Below are 22,645 nucleotides of genomic sequence, written 5' to 3'. Positions count from 1 at the left end.
CCAAATGACAAAGCATACAATGTCATGATTCGAGTGTATGCGTGATATGGAAACAAAAGTGCTTGGCAGCAATAAGAGAAGATGAAGGAGCTAAAAAACTTCATGACGAAGAAACGGTAGCAACGAAACATTGCGTGACCCACCAATGTCCGACAGAAGAGGAACAAAAAGAGGGGACAGAATGATGCCAGGTTCAGAAAAAAGACAGAAAACTAGACAAATAAAATGCGGATACTGCAAGAAATCAGGTCACAACAAAACAGGATGTGGAGAACTGAAAGCAAAAATTGCAGCGAGAGGCAGCACGAGACAGCAAGACACAAGCGACGGCAGCGAGCAGAAGCGGCGAGCATCACGGGAAAGATATACAAGCAATACAGCACGAGAATCAATCAAGCAACGGACACACAAATAACGATAGTAACACAACGAGAGAGAACAACACAACCAGGAAACACTTACGGTATGTACTACCACAACGGAAGAATAAGATGCAACTTGGAATATCTAGTATTTGGTACGAGAAAACACATTAACAAGGTAAGTGTGCCCATGAAGTTTCTTTGCCGGTGATGAAAACCTACCGATGCAAATAATCCGCTTTTCCCTACAAATTAACATAAATTTAAAATATATTTATTTGCAGACGTCGACGATGAACAAAGGATATCAAAAGGAGAGCAACAAAAGTAGGAATCACTCAAGGAGGAAGCCACATGAATATTTAGAATATATGATACAGACAATGGAATGAATATGTAACGTTATTATGTACTTCATTTCCTTATTTTGTACAATCAAGTTCACTTCATTGACTTCACTGGACGAAAAAAGGATAACCATTGTAAAACAGTTCTTACTTTCGAATTCTTCAATCTGTTCGCGAACGAAACTTGCCAAATAATCGGGAGAATCATAAGTGAGCATCATTCGGCGAAGAGCTGTCGAAAACTTTCGATGTCAGCTCGAAAAACACGAAACAACACAATGGTTAATGATCTTCAACAAGAATGCACAAGCTCCAAACGAAAAAGTACACAACGACTAAACAAAAAGATGCACAAGTACTAAAAACAACCATTGACATGTACTATTTATACAGCGAACAAGTACTAAAAAACTGCGTTAAATACTATTGAATAAAACTATGTACACAACACACTACCTACCTTGAATACATCCAGGTAAAAATTAGCCTTGAATATCCAAATAAACCTCATTGCATAGATACCACGATCACGCCTCGCGCTTGTCCTAATGGTCAAAAAGAAAGAAACAATTAAATCCAAACACAGTAAACAAAATAAAATCATAGTTCACATTAAGGAAAGATGATTACTCTGAACAAGAAGGGGTGCCACAAACTTTTATCTTGAACGATGAGATATTTAATCTCTCGACACCATGAAGATAACTGTAAAGTTTCTTAAATGATTTGCACTGAAAGAATAAAAAATAAAAGTTATTGTTGTCATGTGTAAATAATTATTTAATTAGCTAGATTACAACGAAAACCATACAATTCTTTGAGTAGAAGCCATCTGAGCTTCAGTCAACTCCAGCGAGCTAGACACTCTAAATTTCCTGAAATGGAAGTCGACAAAGATAACCCACCAATGGCTGTAATCGCAACAAGTAATGTAGACCTGTTTGAAATTAAACAATCACACGAGAAATAAGAAAGCATCCACGATACTTGTAGTAGAAAAAATATAAGCGCCAAACAAAACATGACAAACATGCCTCTTCCCTATCCAAACTATAGTACTTCAGATCATGTTCACCAAAGCTTGCAGCAAGATGAATAGGGTCAGCCTCATCCACATCAAGAATATGCTGGAAAAAACAACAAGAAGATGTTTAAAAAACTAAATGCTAAAAACATTTAGTTAAAAAATAAATAAATCTAAAACAAATACACATGACGTACCGCCAAAGAGCTCGGAATAAATAAGAAATCAAGACCATCATCAACGCACTTAAGAAAAACATCCATAACAGAAGGATCCATGAAACCACCACCCTTCATAGCAAGGTAGAAACTATGCCAGTTGATGAGACTTACCACCAACTTCAAGTATTTTCTCGGAACTGCAATTGTTAAAAACAACAAGAATAAACATCCGTATATACAAAAATAGATGAAAAATAGATGGAAAATTGAATTCCAATGGTTACCCTTCAATGTAATTCCTAGGAGCCTCAAGTACATCGAGCAAACAACATTCTATGCAAAGCGATTCATGAGGACTTCCTCTTCCCCGGATAGCTCCTTAAGCTCAAGACAATCATCGAGAATCGCCGTCCGCATAGGAATCATACTCCCGAGCCACGGAACTACCTCCAACAACATTTCCAGTTTCGGGCTCCTTTCCCTTGCATGTACATGGCCCCGAACGCTCAAGACAACAATCCTCAAGACAATAATCAGAATCGAGTAGTCCGCATTGCCATCACCCTTCGTGCCAGCGAACTACCTCCAACAACATTTCCGGTTTCAGGCTCCTTTCTCTTGCAAGCACATGGCTGCTTCTTCAACTCAATTGACAAAAGAGAAACCATATCACGCATCTGATCGAGCAAGACCACGTCCCGTTCTTATCATCGACGAAATGAAGATAGTCTTCCACATTTCTTTCAGCTTAGAACGTAACTCGTAAATAAAAAACACAATTAAGAATGCAATTTACAATAACACAATAATTAAAAATCAAAAGACATAATAAAAAACCTTACATCATTATGCATTTCACCAGGAAACATATCCGAGATGTGACGATCGATCGCTTCACGAAGATGGTCGGGAATATCAAGCACGAGAGTGAAAACCTGGATCTGCCATCTTTTCCAACTCTGAACAAGCACTGGAGAACACTAAAATTAGTTCAGGTACAATGTGTGCAGCTTATCAATTTCGAAACTAGAAAAAACAGGACAACAAAAAAAGATTACAACAGAAACCACCTTTGTCATCGCAATTGCATATCTTCACTACACGTCTAAAACGATACGCGCCTTTGGCGCAAATACATCGACAACCAAACAAACCAAAAGAAAGCAACATAATTTACACGCATGCATCGGCGAAGACGTGTAACAGAGCAGCACCTTTGCTGCCGCTAAACTCTACAACAAATAGGTGCACAAGTACAAGAGATATAGGTGCACAAGTACAAGAGATATACGTGCACAAGTACAAGAGATATAGGTGCACAAGTACAAGAGATATACGTGCACAAGTACAAGAGATATAGGTGCACAAGTACAAGAGATATACGTGCACAAGTACGATAGACTAAGCTACGCAAGTACAGAACAAATTGTCACACGAGTACCAAGGTCAAACACGAACAAGTACAAGACACAAAGGACAGCAAGTACCAAACAGAAACGGGTGGACATACAGAAGTACAAAACCATCTTATGAACAACCACTGGACAAACCCTAGAAATAGTTCAGGTACGATGTGTGATAAAACTAGACCAAACAGTACAACAAAATGCACAGATAGAAACCACAAGAACCACCAGAGTCATCGAATCTGCATGTCAACACGACACGGGAAACTCAGCGGCTCATCCAGAGCGGGTAAATCGTCAAGAAAAAAGACCAAGAAACCCTAAATAGTGAAACTCAGCAGCTCATCCAGATGCATGTAACCACGAAATGTGGAATTATACGGCTACTCCGACAAAGGCAAACCCTAACTAGTGTTACTCAGAAAGTGTATAACCAAGAAGAGGCGGAAGAAATCGATGAAAAAAAGAACGACTTTGCGAGAGAAAACGCATCCGCATCCGCCTTCCGCATATTTTCCATTTGAAAGTGCTACCTCCCTCCCATTAATTCCCCGGAAAACTCACAGCCCGGAAATACAAAGGGAAAATACTGATTCGATCTAATCGAATCAAAGGGAAAAACCAAGATCTTAGAAACCCTAAGCGAGCGGAAAAACGCGACGGCGCTTACCACCGGAGCGGGAAAAACGTCCGCCGACGATGAGTTGCGAGAGGTTCTCGACAGCAACGGAGGAGAAGGGAAAATAGCAGCGCCGCCGACGAGACGACCAGCCGAAGGAACCGGAACCCACGACCAGCCCGGACGACGGAAGAAGAATAAGGGAGAAAACGGAGATAAAGGCAGACGCGAAACGGGTCCCCGTAAACCCGTTAAGTGAGAAGCGGACCCGTTACGAGAAGTGGACGGTTCGCAAAATCACCGGAAAGCAACACGTGTCGAGCGCGGAGGAAGTCCACCGGCAAATTCCGCGCCCCACGTTCAACCACGTGTCGCGCGCGGAGAAAGTCTCTTCCCTTCTCAGAGGTCGGCCTTTTTCTAGAGTTTTCGGTGCGGAACACGTCCCGCACACCCCTCCGTCGCATTTGGGCCTGGCCCATTAACGGTTGGCTCGTCTGTTTCGCTCGTAACGCTGCTTGGCTAATCGATTTCGCTCGTCTGTTTTGGTGGTTCGTTCGGATGTTGCTGCTTTGCTGTTTCGGTGGTTCTGATACTTCGAAACCAGCCCTAAAAAGCGAAGCAGAACTCAGTCAAATCCTTCATAACTTACGCTAATCCTTTCTGGGAAATTATTTCTAGGAAATGCTCTCAAAAGAGTAAATTCTCATTAAACTTGTGGCAAAAATCCTTTATGGCAAAATGCTATCAAAGGAGAAGAAAAAAGCTGTAGAAATACATACTAAGCTGTTCCCCTGTTTTGCTGATATAGAGACAGTTGGAAAATTAGAATAAAATAGGTACACTGAATCATGTTATAAAAACAGATTATGAAAACAGAAATAAATAGGTCATAATTTGATTTTGCTCCAATACAACTGCTTTGAAACTCAAAATGAAACTCAAGTTTGTATTGCTTCTTCCACATTTCTTTCCTTCCAGGAGTGTATAGCTTTATCAGGTGCTCCTTTTGTTTCCTGTCTTGGTGGTCAGTGCTGTTAGGATGAAAAATGAAAAAAAAAATCTTGATTTTTGGTGAAGAAACAACATATAAATGAGAAAAACTTACATTTGCTAAATATCTTCATGCAAGATAGGAGATGTAAACTTCTGTCAATGAAGGAGCCTACATAATTATGTAAAAAATGTCATTACACTTTTCAACATATCCTGATAGTTAACTTACATTTGCTGATTATTTCAGAAGAAAAATTAACATATTGAGATTGGTTTTACTTACATGTTTAGCAATGAATTGTCTTGCTATAGGAATTTGATGCTCATTAAACTTGTTTATCACAATCTGAGTTGTGATTATTTCACGGATGGCTTGAAAGTCAGCCTATTTTGAACACACATATATATTAAAAATAGGAAACCAGTGTTACATAATAAAAATGAAAAAGTATCTGACATCTTAGAAAATTCTAACGGTAGAGAACTAACATTTGAGAATGATGTCACTTCAACTCCCTATTTTTGAACTAAAAACAAAATCATGAATGGTTTGTTATTGGATTCCCTCCTTTGAAAAACTCAAGAATGGATTCTTACCATGGACAAAAAGGCTATCATTAACGAATCAGATTTAACAAAAAACATGAAAACAAAAAACCTAGCATGAATAGGGTTTTAATTTAAACGATTCCCCCATCCCCCTGTTTGAATTAAAAACATGATGAACGGTTCGTTATTGTGAACGGTTTACCTTCTTTTGAAAAAAATCACGAACAAAAAAGAAAAACACATATTTCCCATTGAACAAAAAATAGAACTCATAAACGGATTCTTATCATGAACAGATTATTATGGTGAACAGTTTTTCCAACGAACGGTTTTTCCCACTTGAACAGAAGATAGTGTGAATAAAAAAGATTGCATGAACGAAATGTCAGTACCCTTTATTGATCCAAAAAATAGTTATGAATGATTTTTAAGTATAAACGATTACCCCCGCTGTTTGAACTAAAAAACTAAATCATGAACGTGTTGTTATTGTGAGCGGATTCCCTCCTATGAGAAAAACTCATGAACGGGAATATTTACCATGAACAGTTCTTATGGTAAACAGTTTTCGCATGAACGGAATTTTCCTTAAGAGTGAAACGAATTTTTCAATCAACGGATTCTTCTGACAAAGTAAAACTAATGAACAAAAAAACTTTCATGAACGGTTTGTTATTGTGAAACGAATCAGATTAAACAAAAAACTCCGTTCATGAAACAACCCTAGCATGAACGGTTTTTAATTATAAACAATTCCCCCCTTGTTTGAATTAAAAACATCATGAACGGTTTGTTATTGTGAACGGATTCCCTCCTTCTAGAAAAATCGTGAACAAAATCAAACGCACATTGCAAAAACAGTGAACACTAAAAAAACAAAACTCATGAACGGATCCTTACCATGAACATATTCTTATGTTGAACCGTTTTTTCGCATGAACGGATCCTTACCGTGAACACAAAAATTTACCATGAACAATTTCCCTTGTCATGAACGGGTTAGTCCTACAAAAATTAAAAAGTGACGGTTTCTTAAACTTATAAATATCATTATACCTATAACCGACCCCCTGGAGGTCGAAGTGGTTCACGTTATCTTCACTCCAAAAACTAGCATGAAACGGTTTTTATTACAACAGACCCCCCCCCCCCCCCCCCCGTTTGAATTAAAAACATACCTTCTTTTTCAAAAAAAGCATGAACAAAAAAGGGAAAACACAGATTCCCCCATTGAACACAACAAAAATTCATGAACGAATTCTTATCATGAACAGATTATTACGGTGAATGGTTTTTTCCCATGAACGATTTTTCCTACTAACGGTTTCCATCGTTGAACGATTCCTTCTATTCACCCAAAAAAAATACCGCCCCCCCCTCCCCCTATTTTGAACTAAAACCAAAATCATGAATGGTTTGTTATTGGATTCCCTCCTTTGAAAAACTCATGAATGGATTCTTACCATGATCGGATTCTTATCCCTCAGAAAAATAACTGAGCACATCCTATCGAGTCAGCACCGCCTGCAACACCCAAAAACTCATCCAAAAAAATGTTAGCTTTTTATTCTTTTTATTCATCCGAATTAAAAGAATAAAAAGCTAACATTGGAGAATATATCTCAAATGATATCTGCAGTCATTGGAAAATAAATAATTCACTAGTAAGCATAAAAATATAATAAGACACATACAAGGAAGGTAGATAATGTATAAGAATGACTTGAAATTGTGTTTACGCACATGAACATATCTAATGAACTGAATGACAAATATCTCAGAACCATATCTGCAGTCATTGGAAAGAAATAATTCCCTAGTAAGCATAAAATATAATAAGACACAGACTAGGAAGGTAGATAATGTATAAGAATGACCTGAAATTGGGTTTAGGCACATGCACATATTTTACACTGAATTCAAAACTTCAAACAACGAGAATTTTTCAATTGAGTAGTCAGGATTGAGTACATCAAAAGACTTATCAATGAACATGCCTTAAACATTAAATAAAAGCTTGAACGAATTCTTAATATTTTCCTTCTTTGAACATAAAAAAGGATGAACGGAATCTTAACATGTCCTTTCGCTGACCTTGAACATAATAAAAGCATGAATGAATTATTGGCATGAACGTATTTATGTTTGAACGGTTTCCTGCCATGAACGGATTCGTGTCATGAACGAATTTCTAGCATGAATTGATTCTTGGCATTAACGGATTTTTGATAGTAAAGGTTTCCTACCATGAACGGACTCTTGGCATGAGCTGGTTCTTACATGAACGATTTCCTACCATGAACGGATTCTTGGCATGAACGGATTTTTAGCACGAACTGATTTTGACATGAACGGTTTCCTACCATGAACAGACTCTTGGCATAAGCAGATTCTTGCCATGAACGATTTCCTGCCATGAAAGATTACCTAACGTGAACGGATTTTTGGCATGAACAGATTTTTAACATGAACGGTTTCCTGATTAATAGATTTTTAGCAGTAAACAGATTTTTGACATGAACACTTTAATGCCTTGAACATAAAAAAAATCATGAACGGATTCTTATCGTGATTGTTTTCCTTCTTTGAACATAAAAAAGGATGAACGGAATCTTAACATGTCATTTCGCTAACCTTGAACATAATAAAATCATGAATGAATTCAACATGAACGGATTTATGTTCGAACGGTTTCCTACCATGAACGGATTCATGCCACGAACAGATTCTTGCCAAGAACGGATTCTTACCATGAACAGACTCTTGGCATGGACGGATTTTTAGCAGGAACATAACTTTGACATCAACAGTTTCCTACCACGAACCTATTCTTGGCATGAGCGGATTCTTGCCATGAACACAATCTTGCCATGCACGGATTTTAGCATGAACGGATTTTTAACATGAACGATTTCCTACCATGAACGGATTCTTGTCATTAGTGGATTCTTGCCATGAACAATTTCCTTCCATGAACGGTTACCCACCGTGAACGGATTCTTGGAACGGATTTTAGCATGAAGGTGAACAGATTCTTGGCATGAACAACCAGGAAAACAGTACTGAGAGGAGACAAGAAAATATGAGTTCATTATATCAGGCTAGTGGCAGTTAGAACCAGTAAAAAATAAGCATCCGGGAAAAACCCATAATCTATAAAACCCATAACCAAATTTGTTGTTGTCAAACATACCAGAAGAATACATAATGCTTAGATGGACTATTAAAGGGAGGCTACTTCATGAGAATGTTCTGAATGTTTCAACATTAACAAAACGGACATCTAAAACTTCAGTAGTATCAACTAATGTTTTTCCATTAAAACCATCAAAAATGCGACCGACCAAGCATTTGGCGTAAACTGGAAGGAACATATAAAACATGGAGGGATGCATGCAAATAGAATGTGGGTATTAGGCGTGACTCTTTTCTCCTAAGAAACTATGAACGTGTGACTCTTTTCAAGGACCATGGAGGCATGAATGGATATAGAAGGCAGGCATTAGGTAAAAAATACTGGCATGCCATTTAGTACTAGCAGTACCTAGTTTACAAAAGACTGTGCTATTGATTCCTCATATTCAATCCAAAAAGGGTCAGGCATGAGGCATGTCAAACAAACGAGCCCACTATTTCAGATTTCTTTACTACACTCCACAAACTGTTGTCGTTAAGCCATACTAGCAGCTATAAAAGCACCAACATACAACTACTGCCACAAATGTGTCTTCCAAGACGCTAGCTAATATAGTGTAGAAATGTGTGTGAATTCAGATAAGGAAAAGTAATAAAATAGAAAGAAAAGCAGTGAACTTGAAGTACGGAGGATTTGCCTGATTTGGGCTTAGCACCGAAAAATTGACTTATGGCGGATTTGCCTGTTTGAATCTGTTGCTCCTCAGATGCTTATGGTGGAAAGCCTGAATGAATGGATCTATAACAAACTCTGACATTTTTCGCTCAAGAGATGTTGCTTTGGCAGCGCACTTTTTTCTGTTCCTCTCATCAAAACTACTCTGGTCAGTTACAATTCCAGGCATTACAATCACAGCATTGTACAGTCCCTGTGACAAAAGAGAAAAAACAACACGTAAACTCGAAAAACCCGAACAAATAATATATGTAGCATTTTTTTTAAACGTCAACCTTGACATACTGGCAAATAATTTTGAAACCTATTTCTTTTTATAGTTCTCACCTATTTCTTTCTTTTTTGAAACCTATATAGTATTGTTCCTAGAAATGTGAATGGAGATGACATGGAAAAAAAATCAAAATCTGAAACATTTGTACAACTAATAAAAAGAACAAAAAACATTTTACAGGAAAGAATCTAGACAGCTAGAAAAATTACCTGTAGTTAGAGAAAACAACAGGTAAACTCATTAACTCCTTCGGTCCTTCCCTGGTACTTCCTGAAAAGAAAAAAATCAGAACCAAGAGTAACATAAAGTGAAGTGTCTAGAAAATAGAAAAATGACTGGAAAGATCTAAAACATATAACAAAAGACTATGCGGCAAATTTTTGATACAACTGAACCAAGAGTAACTTCGAGATGGAAAACAATCAAGCCTAAAGGAGGGAATGTTGGGTAGTGGTGTTTAACATCTTATTGTTCTTTTCTATGAGGCTCTGCCGGTGAATATGAGAGACAAACTTGTATATGAACAAAGACTATGCAGCGAGCAAGAATAGCGAAGGTTCCACCAATATCCTATCTTCATATACCTTAGATTTGGTTGCCTGCTGCCTGGAAGAGTTGCTAACTACATGTCCCGTATTACCATGTTGCTAACTACAGAGTACAGACACATATTTAGAGATATCCTTTAGGCTTGCAGGCGGTGCTGCAAAATGGAAAACAATCCTTCCCCACTGCAGCTTAAGCGTTGGGAACGGGAAGAAGTGCAAACCAAACAGTCTTCCTATGATGCACAAGATGCATGTTAGGGGTGGTGACACACTATAGGTCATTGCAGGCCGTGATACTTAAGGACCTGAACTTCAAAAGTCAAAGCACAAAAAGAAAGTTCAGGCCGTGATAGTTAAGGACCTGAACTTCAAAAGTCAAAGCACAAAAAGAAAGTACTGGCCGTGATAGTATGCTCTTTTCTTGATTAATTCTAATTTGGAGATGAAATGATTTGAGACATATTACTAGAGTCAAGCGATGAAATCATGAAGCACAAGTAAAACCATTCAGAAAGGAGTACTTCAATTTTCTTTCATAAGGTTACAGCAAAAGACAGCGGAACAATAAAAATAGTTCAATTACTAGTTACAGAACCTGGTATAATTAAGAAAGCACTACACTGAAACAAGACAATTCATAAAAAAAGAGCAACATGACAGTGCCATTAGTTAAAAAGAACTTGCAGCTTATGACACTGTAAGAGTATCAATCATTTACAGCAAGAGTAATTATTACAAAAAGGCATGCAAAGATATGGAATGAAATTGCAGCACTACTTATGCCAGAAGTTTATATGAAAAAAAGAGCAGCAGAACACTCAAACAAGTTCGAAGAAACTGTATGGATGATAGTACAAGGTAAATTGGAATGCAGAAATTTGCCATGGGTTTATTGAATTCTCACACAAAGAAATCTCCCCAACCAAGCAACAAGTACAGGGCACATGATTTTGTGAAGTGGCTACATTGGATTGCTGATATTTTCCATGGGTTTATTGAATTCTCGCACAAGAAATCTCATAATTCTTACATCTTGCCGAGGAAACCCGTTGAAGAAGCAGTGCAGGTCCCCTAAAAAAATCCTAGGAAGAGCAACCTAAGGAACAATCCCTAAAAGCAGAGTCCAGTAAAAGAAAAGCGGCGCTTGTAATTCGCAACCTAACGAACAACCCCTAGAATCCTATCGAAAACAACCAACAAATTCCTCTGAATAAGACCCTAATCAGAACAAATCCCCAGAAATGCTCGTACGGAGAAGAAGGTAGAAAGGATACTGACCTTCCGCCGCCATCGACGGGCACGATCGAAGCAGAAGCCCGGCGGGGGACGACCGAACCAGAAGCCAAAGGAACCAGCAATCGACGAATGAACTTGGGCGAGAAGGATTTGGCCGACGAAGCCTCCGTCCGTCGGCTGCGGAAACCAGAAAGAAGGAGGTCGAGTCGAAACTAGGTCACTCGCTCGGTCGGGACGATGCGGTAACCAACGGAGACAGAAATGGGCCGGCCCAAATGTACACGGGGGGTGTGCGGCGAACCGTATACACCGACCTGGAGGGGAGCGCCTATTGACCGCTTGAAGCGGAGCGGACGAGTGGCTCCGCATACCTTTTTTCGAGCGATCGGGTTTGATGGGCTCGGCCCATTTTAGCGTTGCTAATGTGTAGTACCTGTTCGCTAATGTATCCCACGGTGTGTTTACAACTGTGAAACGGTGTCTCCGATTTTGCTCCCCGACACGATACAACGTGACACTGACCATGTTTTCATGCCTTAACTTTTCTCATTTCGTTATCTGTATTCGAACACGCGAAGTAGGAATATTTTGTGCAGTATATAAAGGTACACACATGCTTCACCATATATAACAGTATAAAACAGGCTCCCCCGCATGATTTTTCAAACTGCAAATGAAACTACTGTTAAACATTCCGCGACTTCAGAGTACAACTTCACAGAGATTACAAAAGCCTGTAACAAACACTTTGAAAAAAAAAATACTCCACCCATATTAATTGACTTCAATATGGATGTATCTAGAACTAAAATGTGCCTAGATACATCCATATTAGAGTCAATTAATATGATTATGTGGATAAGCAAAAATTGAAAGTTAATGTAAAGCATGCATTTATACAACAAAGTAAGAGTTTCAACTTCATCAGGCATTACAAGTAATAGAGTGCATAACTAGAAGCTTACCTTTTTCGCCTTGAACTGATTGCACCTTCTTCAATCGATTTTCGCCTTGAAACATAAATCGAAACATCATTTTTGAACCTTAAACATATATCTTCGGTTTCCCTCCATGAACAATTTTCGCCTTGAACGATTCCACCTTGAACAGATTTGCCGCCTTCAATGGATTCCACCTTTAACGGATTATCGCTTTGAGAATGTATTAAAAGTTGAACGGTTTAAACATTTATGTTAGTTGACCGAATTTCCGCCTTGAGCGTACTTGAACAAACTTCCCCCTTGAATGGATTTTGGCCTTGACCGGTTTTCCACCCATAAGCATTTATGAACGGTTTCCCTCCATAAACGGTTTCCACCTTGAACGGATTCCATGTTCAATGGATTTCCATCTTGAACGGATTCCACCTTTAACGATTTTCGCCTTGAACATCTATAAAAGATTTGAATGGTTTAAACAATTATGTTACTTGACCGGGAAATTGAAAGGACACGGATGTCGCCTAGAGGGGGGGGGAATAGGCGATTTAAAACTTTTACGAGATGGGCTTAACAAATGCGGAATAAAACTAGCGTTTACTTTGTCAAGCCCAAAGCCTATATACTATGGTTCACCTATGTGCACCAACAACTTATTCTAAGCAAGAGTTCACCTATGTGCACCAACAACTTATGCTAAGCAATACAAGCAAGTATGTGATAGCAAGATATATATAACTTCAAGCACGATGGCTATCACAAGGTAAAGTGCATAAGTAAGGAGCTCGGGTATAGAGATAACTGAGGCACGCGGGAGACGACGATGTAGCCCGAAGTTCACACTCTTGCGAGTGCTACTCTCCGTTGGAGCGGTGTGGAGGACAAGTCACTCCAAAAGCACGAGGGCCACCGTATTCTCCTCGAGAATTCCCACCAAGAGGGATGTCCTCGAACCACTATGTAACCTTAGGGAGGTTACCGAACCCGCACAAAGCTTGGGGCTATCTCCACAACTTAATTGGAGGCTCCCAACAAATTGCCACAAAGGCCTTGGCCTTGAAGAATCTCCACAACTTAATTGGAGTCCCCAAGAACACCACTAAGATGCCACAAAGGCCTTGCCCTTGAAGATTCTCCACAACTTCATTGGAGTCCCCAAGAACACCACAAAGATGCCACAAAGGCCACTAAGCCGTCTAGGGTCCAAAAACCTAAGAGAAACAACCTTCTTACTTTCACTTCCACGAATCACCGTGGAGAAATCAAACCGATGCACCAAATGCAATGGCAAGAACACCACAAAGATGCTCAAGTCCTTCTCTCTCAAATTCCAACAAAGCTACAAAAGCTATTGGGGGAATAAGAGAGGAAGAACAAATAAGAAGGATGAACACCAAATTTCTCCAAGATCTAGATCTAGTGAATTCCCCTCACAAAGAGAGAGATTTGATTGGTGAAGATGTAGATCTAGATCTCCTCTATCTTTCTCTCAAATGGATGCAAGAATCATTGGAGGGAGATGAAGATAGCAAGCTCAAAGAAGGTCAACAATGGAGGAAAAACGAGCTAAAACCGACCAGGAACTTTGGGGAAGAAGACCCCCTTAAATAGGGGCCAAAATATCTGACCGTTATGGCCAAAATCGCGTCCCGGTGGCAGTGCCGGAGTGCTCCCAGCGGCAGTGCCGGAGTGCTCCCGGCGGCAGTGCCGGAGTGCTCCCAGCGGCACTGCCGGCCTCCCTGTTTATACCCAAACACCCGGTACAAAAACCTCAAGAACTTTTGCATCCGGACTCCGATTTTGATGATCTTGGGCTCGTTTCGAAGCTAGTAACAAGCTCTACAAGATCATGCAGGGAACCATCACAGTCCAGTAAGGTAGGATAGAAATAAAAGACGAAAGGTTTGACCTATCTAAAAAAGACATACCGGTAAAACCTCAAACCTCGAAAATGCAACAAGTTGAGTTAGGAAACTCGGATTTAGGTGAAACCAATTTTGTTGTTAAGGGGATGACAAGAGCTACCCCACAAAAAGAGTAAAAAGCTTAAGAACAAGTGGGGTAGGTTTTTATGTATTTTAGAGTGAAACCTCTCAATACGAGAAACAGAGAAAAACTCTAATATCGAAAACGCAACAAGTGATTCATGCGGAATCCGTTTTCGATGAACTAGAGCTTGCTATGGAAGTAAGCACAAGCTCTAAAACATCACATGGATAAGATCCAAATAACAACAAAGAGAGATGATTCAAGGATGCAAAGGTTTGAGCTCTCTCCGAATGATACGATCGAGTTACTCACTCGTGAGCCCTCTTTATAGTACGGCAACTAAACAATAAGCCGGTCTCCAACTACACTATGAGACCGATGAGAAAGAAACCCTATCAAGAGCAAACCTTATACTTGCGCATTCCACTTGAGCTCGATGATGACGATCTTGACCTCAACAAGATGGAACGCCTTTCTTGATTGTGCTTGCTTGACGAAGTCTTGTGGGTTGCTCCCCCATAATCCACCATGGGAGAGCTTCTTCTTCAGGGCAACTTCACATATCCATGATAACCATATGGATGGCAAGAGTCAATCAAAGGATCTCTTCGAGATGGCTCATCTTGAACTAGCACTTCATTTCTTCATGGCAAGCTTCAATCTTATGATCTCTTCGTGTTGGCTCATCTTGAACTTGCACTTCATTTCTGCATTCTTCATCATGTTGATGTCTTGAAGGAACTTGAGGGCTCACTTCATCTTCATCTTCAAGACATACTTGATACTTGATATCCTTCATCAATTTCTTCTTATTGCAACCTTGAAGCCAACAAATGGTTCAAGCATTGCCTATGGACAACACCTACAAATATAACTCAATGCAAACATTAGTCCATAGGGATTGTCATTAATTACCAAAACCACACATGGGGGCTCCATGCACTTTCAATCTCCCCCATTTCGGTAATTGATGACAATCTCTTTGAGTGGGTTTATATAAGGAATTTAAGTAACAAACAAGTTGAATATATAGAGCAAACTCCTCCATAATATATGCATGTGTGAATGATCTTGACTTTCATTGCATATATTGGCATTCAAAGCCTAGTGGAGTTTCCTCTAAATATTCAACTATGCAAAGCAACAAGATGCAATGCAATAAAGGCACATGCTTAAGCACAAAGCAAAGACATAACCAAATTCCCTTAAATCCTCCAAACTTCTCCCCCGTTGGCACCAATTGCCGAAATGGGTGAAAATTTTAGAAGGCGAATATAGTGAGAGTTCCTCCATAGCGTGTGCATTTCTCATAATTTGAGTGGAATCAAATGCACGTATCCAATGAAGAATATTCGGAAGGAATCACACTATAGATAGGATCAAAGATCGCAAAAAGATAACGAAGTCAAGAAGCTTCAACAAATGAAGCAAGCAACCAAATGAACCACAAAGAAGATACCAAAAGAAAGATAGATATTATGATAAGATCAAGAAGATTGCTCTAAATAATATGAGGAAGCTCCCCAAGGTTTGTGCACAAAACTAGACAATTTGCATTGGAGTATAAAGTGCACAAACATGGAATCATCACTCCCATAATATCATTCGAAAAAATACCAAGTGAATCAAACTCTAATGATCACCACAAAATAGTGCCTTAAATAAAATGAGAAAGCTCCCCAAGGTACATGCATAAATTAAAATGTTGCATTTGAATACAATATGCATAACATGGAATCCTCACTCCCTCATTACCATTTAACACAAACATTTTCAATAGATCATAGATAGAAAATTAAGCTTAACACTTGCAATAAACAAATGGTTGAGCAACAAGTAAGAGGCACCATAATAAAAGGCTCAACCAAGAGGATATGTGAAAGGCATGACAAAGCATATTATAAGACTATTATATGGATGAGCAAAAAGCATCATCATAGTCTTCAAAGAATTATATTGCTTAGCATGAGCAATCAACATGCAACAAATAAATAAGATATCAAATGGAGATGTATCATCTCTTATGTGTATAAGTTTCTCTAAGTGGACAAAATCACTAAGATATTTATCCACAAAGAAACATGCACACACAAAATAGACACACAAGACATATAGCATGATATCCAAGATGAAGTCATGCAATATACCAATAAGAATTTTTGCTTAATAGCATGGCCAAAGGCTCAATTTTATCTTATTTTACATTCATGAACTTCAACCACAAACATCTAAAATACATCACAAATATCAACAAGGGATAGAAGATAGTTGGGATGGATTTGAGAAAAGCAACAAGTATCACAAACGAGGATACCAAAAGAAATAACTAAATTTGCACTTTCATCTATATTGCACACGTGAGAGCCTTGAGGAATTGATATGTAATAAAATTGCTAGATAGGCATAGTTGGGATGGATGAATCATGAGTATGATTTAAAATACTTCCCAACAAATGCACTCATCTCAAATTACTCACATTCACAATAAAGAGGTTTCATAAAAACTTTTTCAAGAAGCACAATATTTGCAAATCAAGAGATTCATGCCAAGATGCAACCATAAGGTTGGATACAAGAAAAGTATGCATGAGAAGATACATTTTACCAAGATAGCATTGGTGTGGATGTAGTAGATATGTGTTCGTTGATCATCCTAGCTTGCCTCAAGTTACCATTGAGTCACCACTTCTTTCCAAGAGTGACACAATCATCCAATGCATATCCATTGTACCTAACACAAAGGTAAGTACAAAATGGTCCCCTAACTAATTGGGTCCAAAGTAGTTAGACACACTACAACATATAGGACAAACTCCACAATTTTATGTGCATATAGATATGAAATTGACTTTCATGCACATCTTAGCCAAATTAGGATTTGATGGAGTTTACCCTATATATTGGATCAAAGAAAGTAACACATGTCATAAGATATACATATATTAAATATGCATGCACAATACTTTCAAGAACCAAATGGAGATACAATTTGGACAAAACACAAAATAAATCAAGAGACAATGGTTGCCCAAATTATATCAAAGAATCAAATCAACAAAAGATTGACTCCAAATACTTATCTCATTATAAGAAGCTAATTAAACCTAAACACAAGGAATGAGATAACCAACTCCCAAGAGAGCAAGGTTCCAACGAATAAACCAAACCCTCAACACTTTTTTATGATGGCACAAAGTACCAAAAAGAAAATTTTATGTCTCCCAAACCAAATTTTCGAGAATGATCAAGAGATGTTAAGCATTCTAACAAATATAGAAGAGCTCCCCCAAGATTAGTGCATTATCTAGGATTTTTCATATGAATACAAAATGCACAAAAACTAGGATCATCACACTACCTATATCTACTAAAATGCTAAGAAAGTTTGAATAGATAAATTAGATCCATAAGATGCAAGGAAGACACATGGGAGTCAAAGCAAAACAAATTCATGGCAATAAATAAGGCAATTTGAACACAAGAGCCAATGTAAATATGATCAATAAAAATCTACCTCATAATAGATTACCAATTGTCCTTGGACAAGAGGTATTAGGAAATATTTCCCGGTGGTAGTTTGTAAGTATACGAAAGATCATATTTACAAAAAATAAAGCATATGATAAAATATAAGAGTTAACCATCATGCAAAGAGAGTTTCTTGGTAGCTTCAATTAGTCATACCAACATGCAAAGCAATTAATAGCATTCATGCCAACATGCAAAGCAATCAATAGAATGACTTGAAGCACATGGTTTCCCAAAAGTGTATTGAGGTACATGTTTTAAAAAACCATGCCAAGAAAAGCTTTCACAAATAAGATCCACAAAGATATTAGCAATGAAGCCTATTTAAGCAAATTGGAACTTGTTTGAGCAAACATGCCACATAGGAGAGAGATAAATTACGGTATCAATTCTATGTAACACAACCTCTAATGTTCACATTTTCTAGGCTTGTAATATGCACAAAGCTTATTACTCCCCCATAATGTGATAAGGAATTTATTTTCACAAGAGGCAAATAAGATCCAACTAGAGATATTAATGGACATTAGAATTTGAATTTCTCATGAATATGACATACCACATAGAGACTAGGTAATCTTGCAATATCAATTCTAAGTGATACTCCTCATGTACACACATTGTTAGGATCATGAAATTCCCAAAGGAATATCACTCCCCCAAAATGGGATAGTCCAGTAATCGCTCAAAAGAGCCATATAAGATACAACAAGATGCAAAGTGGCTCCAACATAAACACAAATACATGGTGTGCAACCCAACATGCATAGACTTGATTTCTCAAGAAAAGCAAGTAGGAAGTACAACATATACAAACACATGTTAGGAACAAAAACTAACACATGCAGAGGGGCGAGTAACTTTCAATATAAATGAGTTGAGCACATGTTACCGCAAGGAGGAACATTGATCATATGATAGAAGCAAGATAACCAAGACTTGGCTTGATAATATAAATGATGAAGATCCCTTAATTCTTCATGATGTAGCCAAGTCTCCAATGCCCTCCAACAAGCACCTATTGATCAAATTTTGGATTGTTGGTCCCCAACTAAGTTGGGTCCTAAGAGGTTAGTCACAATAGGCTTGGCAACCTAAATGGTTCTTTTCTTGAAACCACTTTGAGCGCCAACAAATTTGGCAAACACATCGCCACCCTCATCCTTACGAAGAGAATAAACACCATCAATGGTGATAGAGTTGGATAAGGTACCAATAGTGCAAAAGGAGGAGATGTGGCCCTTCTCACGGCATATGTAGCAAGTTCTTTTCTTCTCCTTCTTATCACTAGATTTCTCCACAATGGGAGCATTGGCTTGATTCTTCTTGGGAAGTGGCATTTCTTCAACTTGAGGTTGAATATGAGTTTGAGCTTGAGGCCGCTTCCCTTTTTGCTTCTTCTTCAAAGGGCAAGATCTAACATGATGCCCTTCAATTTTGCACTTGAAGCAAAAAAATCTTGGCCGGGTCTTTGACTTGTAATTGGCCCTTCTTAATCTTGTTGTTCTTGGACTTGTTCTTGTTGTTGGAGTTGAATCCAAGTCCACTCTTGTCACTGGGGGATTGTTGCACACTTAACATCTTGTCAAGTTTGCATTTCCCTTCATGACCCTTTACCAAGTCGTTCTTCAAAGAAGAGACTTGGGCCTTGAGCTCTTTGATTTCCTCTACATGGTTAGCAACAACACAAGTACTAGAGGAAGTAGAACCTTCATTGTTAGAGCAACAAGGCAAGGAAGATAATTCATCACAAGATTTAGCAATATTATGAGTGGATGAATTACTAGGACTAGCACATGGCAATATAACATTTTGAGTAGTAGTGCTAGTACCCACATGAGGCTCACAAGGTGTTGCCTTATATATTATAGCCTCATGAGCTAACTTTAGACTATCATGAGAGGCTAGAAGATCCTCATAGGAGCTAGAAAGCTTTCCATGATTTTCTTCCAATTTCCCATAATTGCTAGTTAGCAATTTAAGTTGAGCCCTTAGCTCAACATTCTCCTTCAAGATAGATGCTTCACAAGAAGTAGAGTTAGTAGCACAAGCATCATTATTAATAGCAATGGGAGAAGGCAAGTTGTCATGCTCTTTTAGATAAGAAGCTTTAAGTTGCTCATGCGACTCGGTGAGTTTTGTGAGCGCACTCTCAATAACCCTTGAGCCCTTTTTGAGTTGCTCAAAATCCTCAAGGAGTTTAGCATTAACAAACACAAGCTTATCATTTTTTAGCTCTAGTTCATTTGCCACCTCAAGAGCTCTATCATGGTTTTCCTTTTCTCTAGACAATTATAGAGCAAAGGTTTCCTCAAGAGCTTCCTTGGTGGTTTGTTCTTCTTCAAGTTCATCCTTTAGAGATGCCTCATCATTGGCGTACTCACGTTCAAGAGCACCCTTTTTATCAATGGTGTTCTCATGCATCCAAATAAGTTTTTGGCTCTCAATAGCCGTAGTCAAGATTTCAAAGAAGTGAGAGCAAACAATTTTATCTTTGCAAATAACCTTGAAAACACTCTTACCCTTATCGCGTAGAGAGACAACCCAATCCTCTTCTTCATAAACATCCTCATCCTTATCACCACGAGAAGTATGAGGTTCCATGGTAGGAGATACCGTGGAACCCTTGGCCATAAGGCACATATGAGAACCGTGAGATAAAGGTGAGGAGTTACTTGAGGCTCCTTTCAAGATCTTGTATTGACCAATAGAATCTTTGGTTTCCTCTACAATGTTAGTCACACAACAACTAGAGGAAATAGAAGCATTTTTATCATGGCCACAAGACAAAGCAAGCATATCATCATTAGATTTATTCAAGCAACTTACACATGATATGCAAGGCCTATCAACACAAGCATGTAAATCATTTCTAGTGCTAGATGTGTTTGAGTCCGTAGATGAAACATTGCAATGAGATAGAGATGAAGAATCATCAATAGAAAGCTCAATATCGACATTGCAATTTTCATCACCACTCACCATATCATTAGCTTGTGTCTTGACACACTTTGGTGAAGTGGATGAAGATGAGAACTCATCACGGCTGGAAGTGGAAGCAATACAATCATCCTTAATAATATTGGACACATCATATTTGTCTTGAAGCTTTGTCCATAATTCATGAGAGCTCCCAAAAGGCATGATTGTCGAAGTAACTACATTGCTCACAACAATGGAAAACACATGAGAAGCAAGAGCATCGAGGCAAGAGTTTTTCTCCTCCTCAAGAGATAAATTTTGAGGATCCTTAGGAGAAGAAAAAACCATGCCAAGAAATCGCTCCATGTCCGGGGACATACCCCGTAAGATTTTAAGCACATAAATTTCCCATAGATCATAATTTGTGCCATCAAATATAAACAAGTTATTGTGCGCTAAACCCCTAACCGACATCTTTACTCTCAAGGCGGTGAAGCCTAAGAATGAGAGATCTGCTCTGATACCAATTGAAAGGACACGGATGTCGCCTGGAGGGGGGGTGAATAGGCGATTTAAAACTTTTACGAGATGGGCTTAACAAATGCGGAATAAAACTAGCGTTTACTTTGTCAAGCCCAAAGCCTATATACTATGGTTCACCTATGTGCACCAACAACTTATTCTAAGCAAGAGTTCACATATGTGCACCAACAACTTATGCTAAGCAATACAAGCAAGTATGTGATAGCAAGATATATATAACTTCAAGCACGATGGCTATCACAAGGTAAAGTGCATAAGTAAGGAGCTCGGGTATAGAGATAACCGAGGCACGCGGGAGACGATGATGTAGCCCGAAGTTCACACTCTTGCGAGTGCTACTCTTCGTTGGAGCGGTGTGGAGGACAAGTCACTCCAAAAGCACGAGGGCCATCGTATTCTCCTCGAGAATTCCCACCAAGAGGGATGTCCTCGAACCACTATGTAACCTTAGGGAGGTTACCGAACCCGCACAAAGGTTGGGGCTATCTCCACAACTTAATTATAGGCTCCCAACAAATTGCCACAAAGGCCTTGCCCTTGAAGAATCTCCACAACTTAATTGGAGTCCCCAAGAACACCACTAAGATGCCACAAAGGCCTTGCCCTTGAAGATTCTCCACAACTTCATTGGAGTCCCAAGAACACCACAAAGATGCCACAAAGGCCACTAAGCCGTCTAGGGTCCAAAGACCCAAGAGAAACAACCTTCTTATTTTCACTTCCACGAACCACCGTGGAGAACTCAAACCGATGCACCAAATGCAATGGCAAGAACACCACAAAGATGCTCAAGTCCTTCTCTCTCAAATTCCAACAAAGCTACAAAAGCTATTGGGGGAATAAGAGAGGAAGAACAAATAACAAGGAGACACCAAATTTCTCCAAGATCTAGATCTAGTGGATTCCCCTCACAAATAGAGAGATTTGATTGGTGAAGATGTAGATCTAGATCTCCTCTATCTTTCTCTCAAATGGATGGAAGAATCATTGGAGGGAGAGGAAGATAGCAAGCTCAAAGAAGGTCAACAATGGAGGAAAAACGAGCTCAAACCGACCAGGAACTTTGGGGAAGAAGACCCCCTTAAATAGGGGCCAAAATATCTGACCGTTATGGCCAAAATCGCGTCCCGGCGGCAGTGCCGGAGTGCTCCCGGCGGCAGTGCTGGAGTGCTCCCAGCGGCACTGCCAGCCTCCCTGTTTATACCCAAACACCCGGTACAAAAACCTCAAGAACTTTTGCATCCGGACTCCGAATTTGATGATCTTGGGCTCGTTTCGAAGCTAGTAACAAGCTCTACAAGATCTTGCAGGGAACCATCACAGTCCAGTAAGGTA

General features: G+C 39.0%; 1 long non-coding RNA gene across 2 annotated transcripts; it reads right to left on the bottom strand.

Annotated features, from left to right (window-relative positions):
- Positions 1-4,768: 4,768 nt before the first annotated feature.
- On the bottom strand, positions 4,769-11,557 carry LOC124683750. 2 transcript variants are annotated; one of them, XR_006996800.1, is made up of 7 exons: positions 11,433-11,557; positions 9,816-9,876; positions 8,381-9,525; positions 6,925-6,985; positions 5,196-5,297; positions 5,025-5,081; positions 4,769-4,932 (listed from the first exon to the last, which is right to left on the bottom strand). It is a non-coding gene; the product is annotated as an uncharacterized LOC124683750 (long non-coding RNA). The 2 variants fall into 2 exon arrangements; XR_006996799.1 differs by having other exon boundaries at positions 6,925-9,525.
- Between the last annotated feature and the right edge of the window lie 11,088 nt (positions 11,558-22,645).

Source organism: Lolium rigidum, chromosome 1 (assembly GCF_022539505.1).
Source record: "Lolium rigidum isolate FL_2022 chromosome 1, APGP_CSIRO_Lrig_0.1, whole genome shotgun sequence".
Classification (NCBI taxonomy): Eukaryota; Viridiplantae; Streptophyta; class Magnoliopsida; order Poales; family Poaceae; genus Lolium; species Lolium rigidum.
Note: the sequence above shows the minus strand (reverse complement) of the source record. Positions and strands in the feature narration are given on the sequence as shown.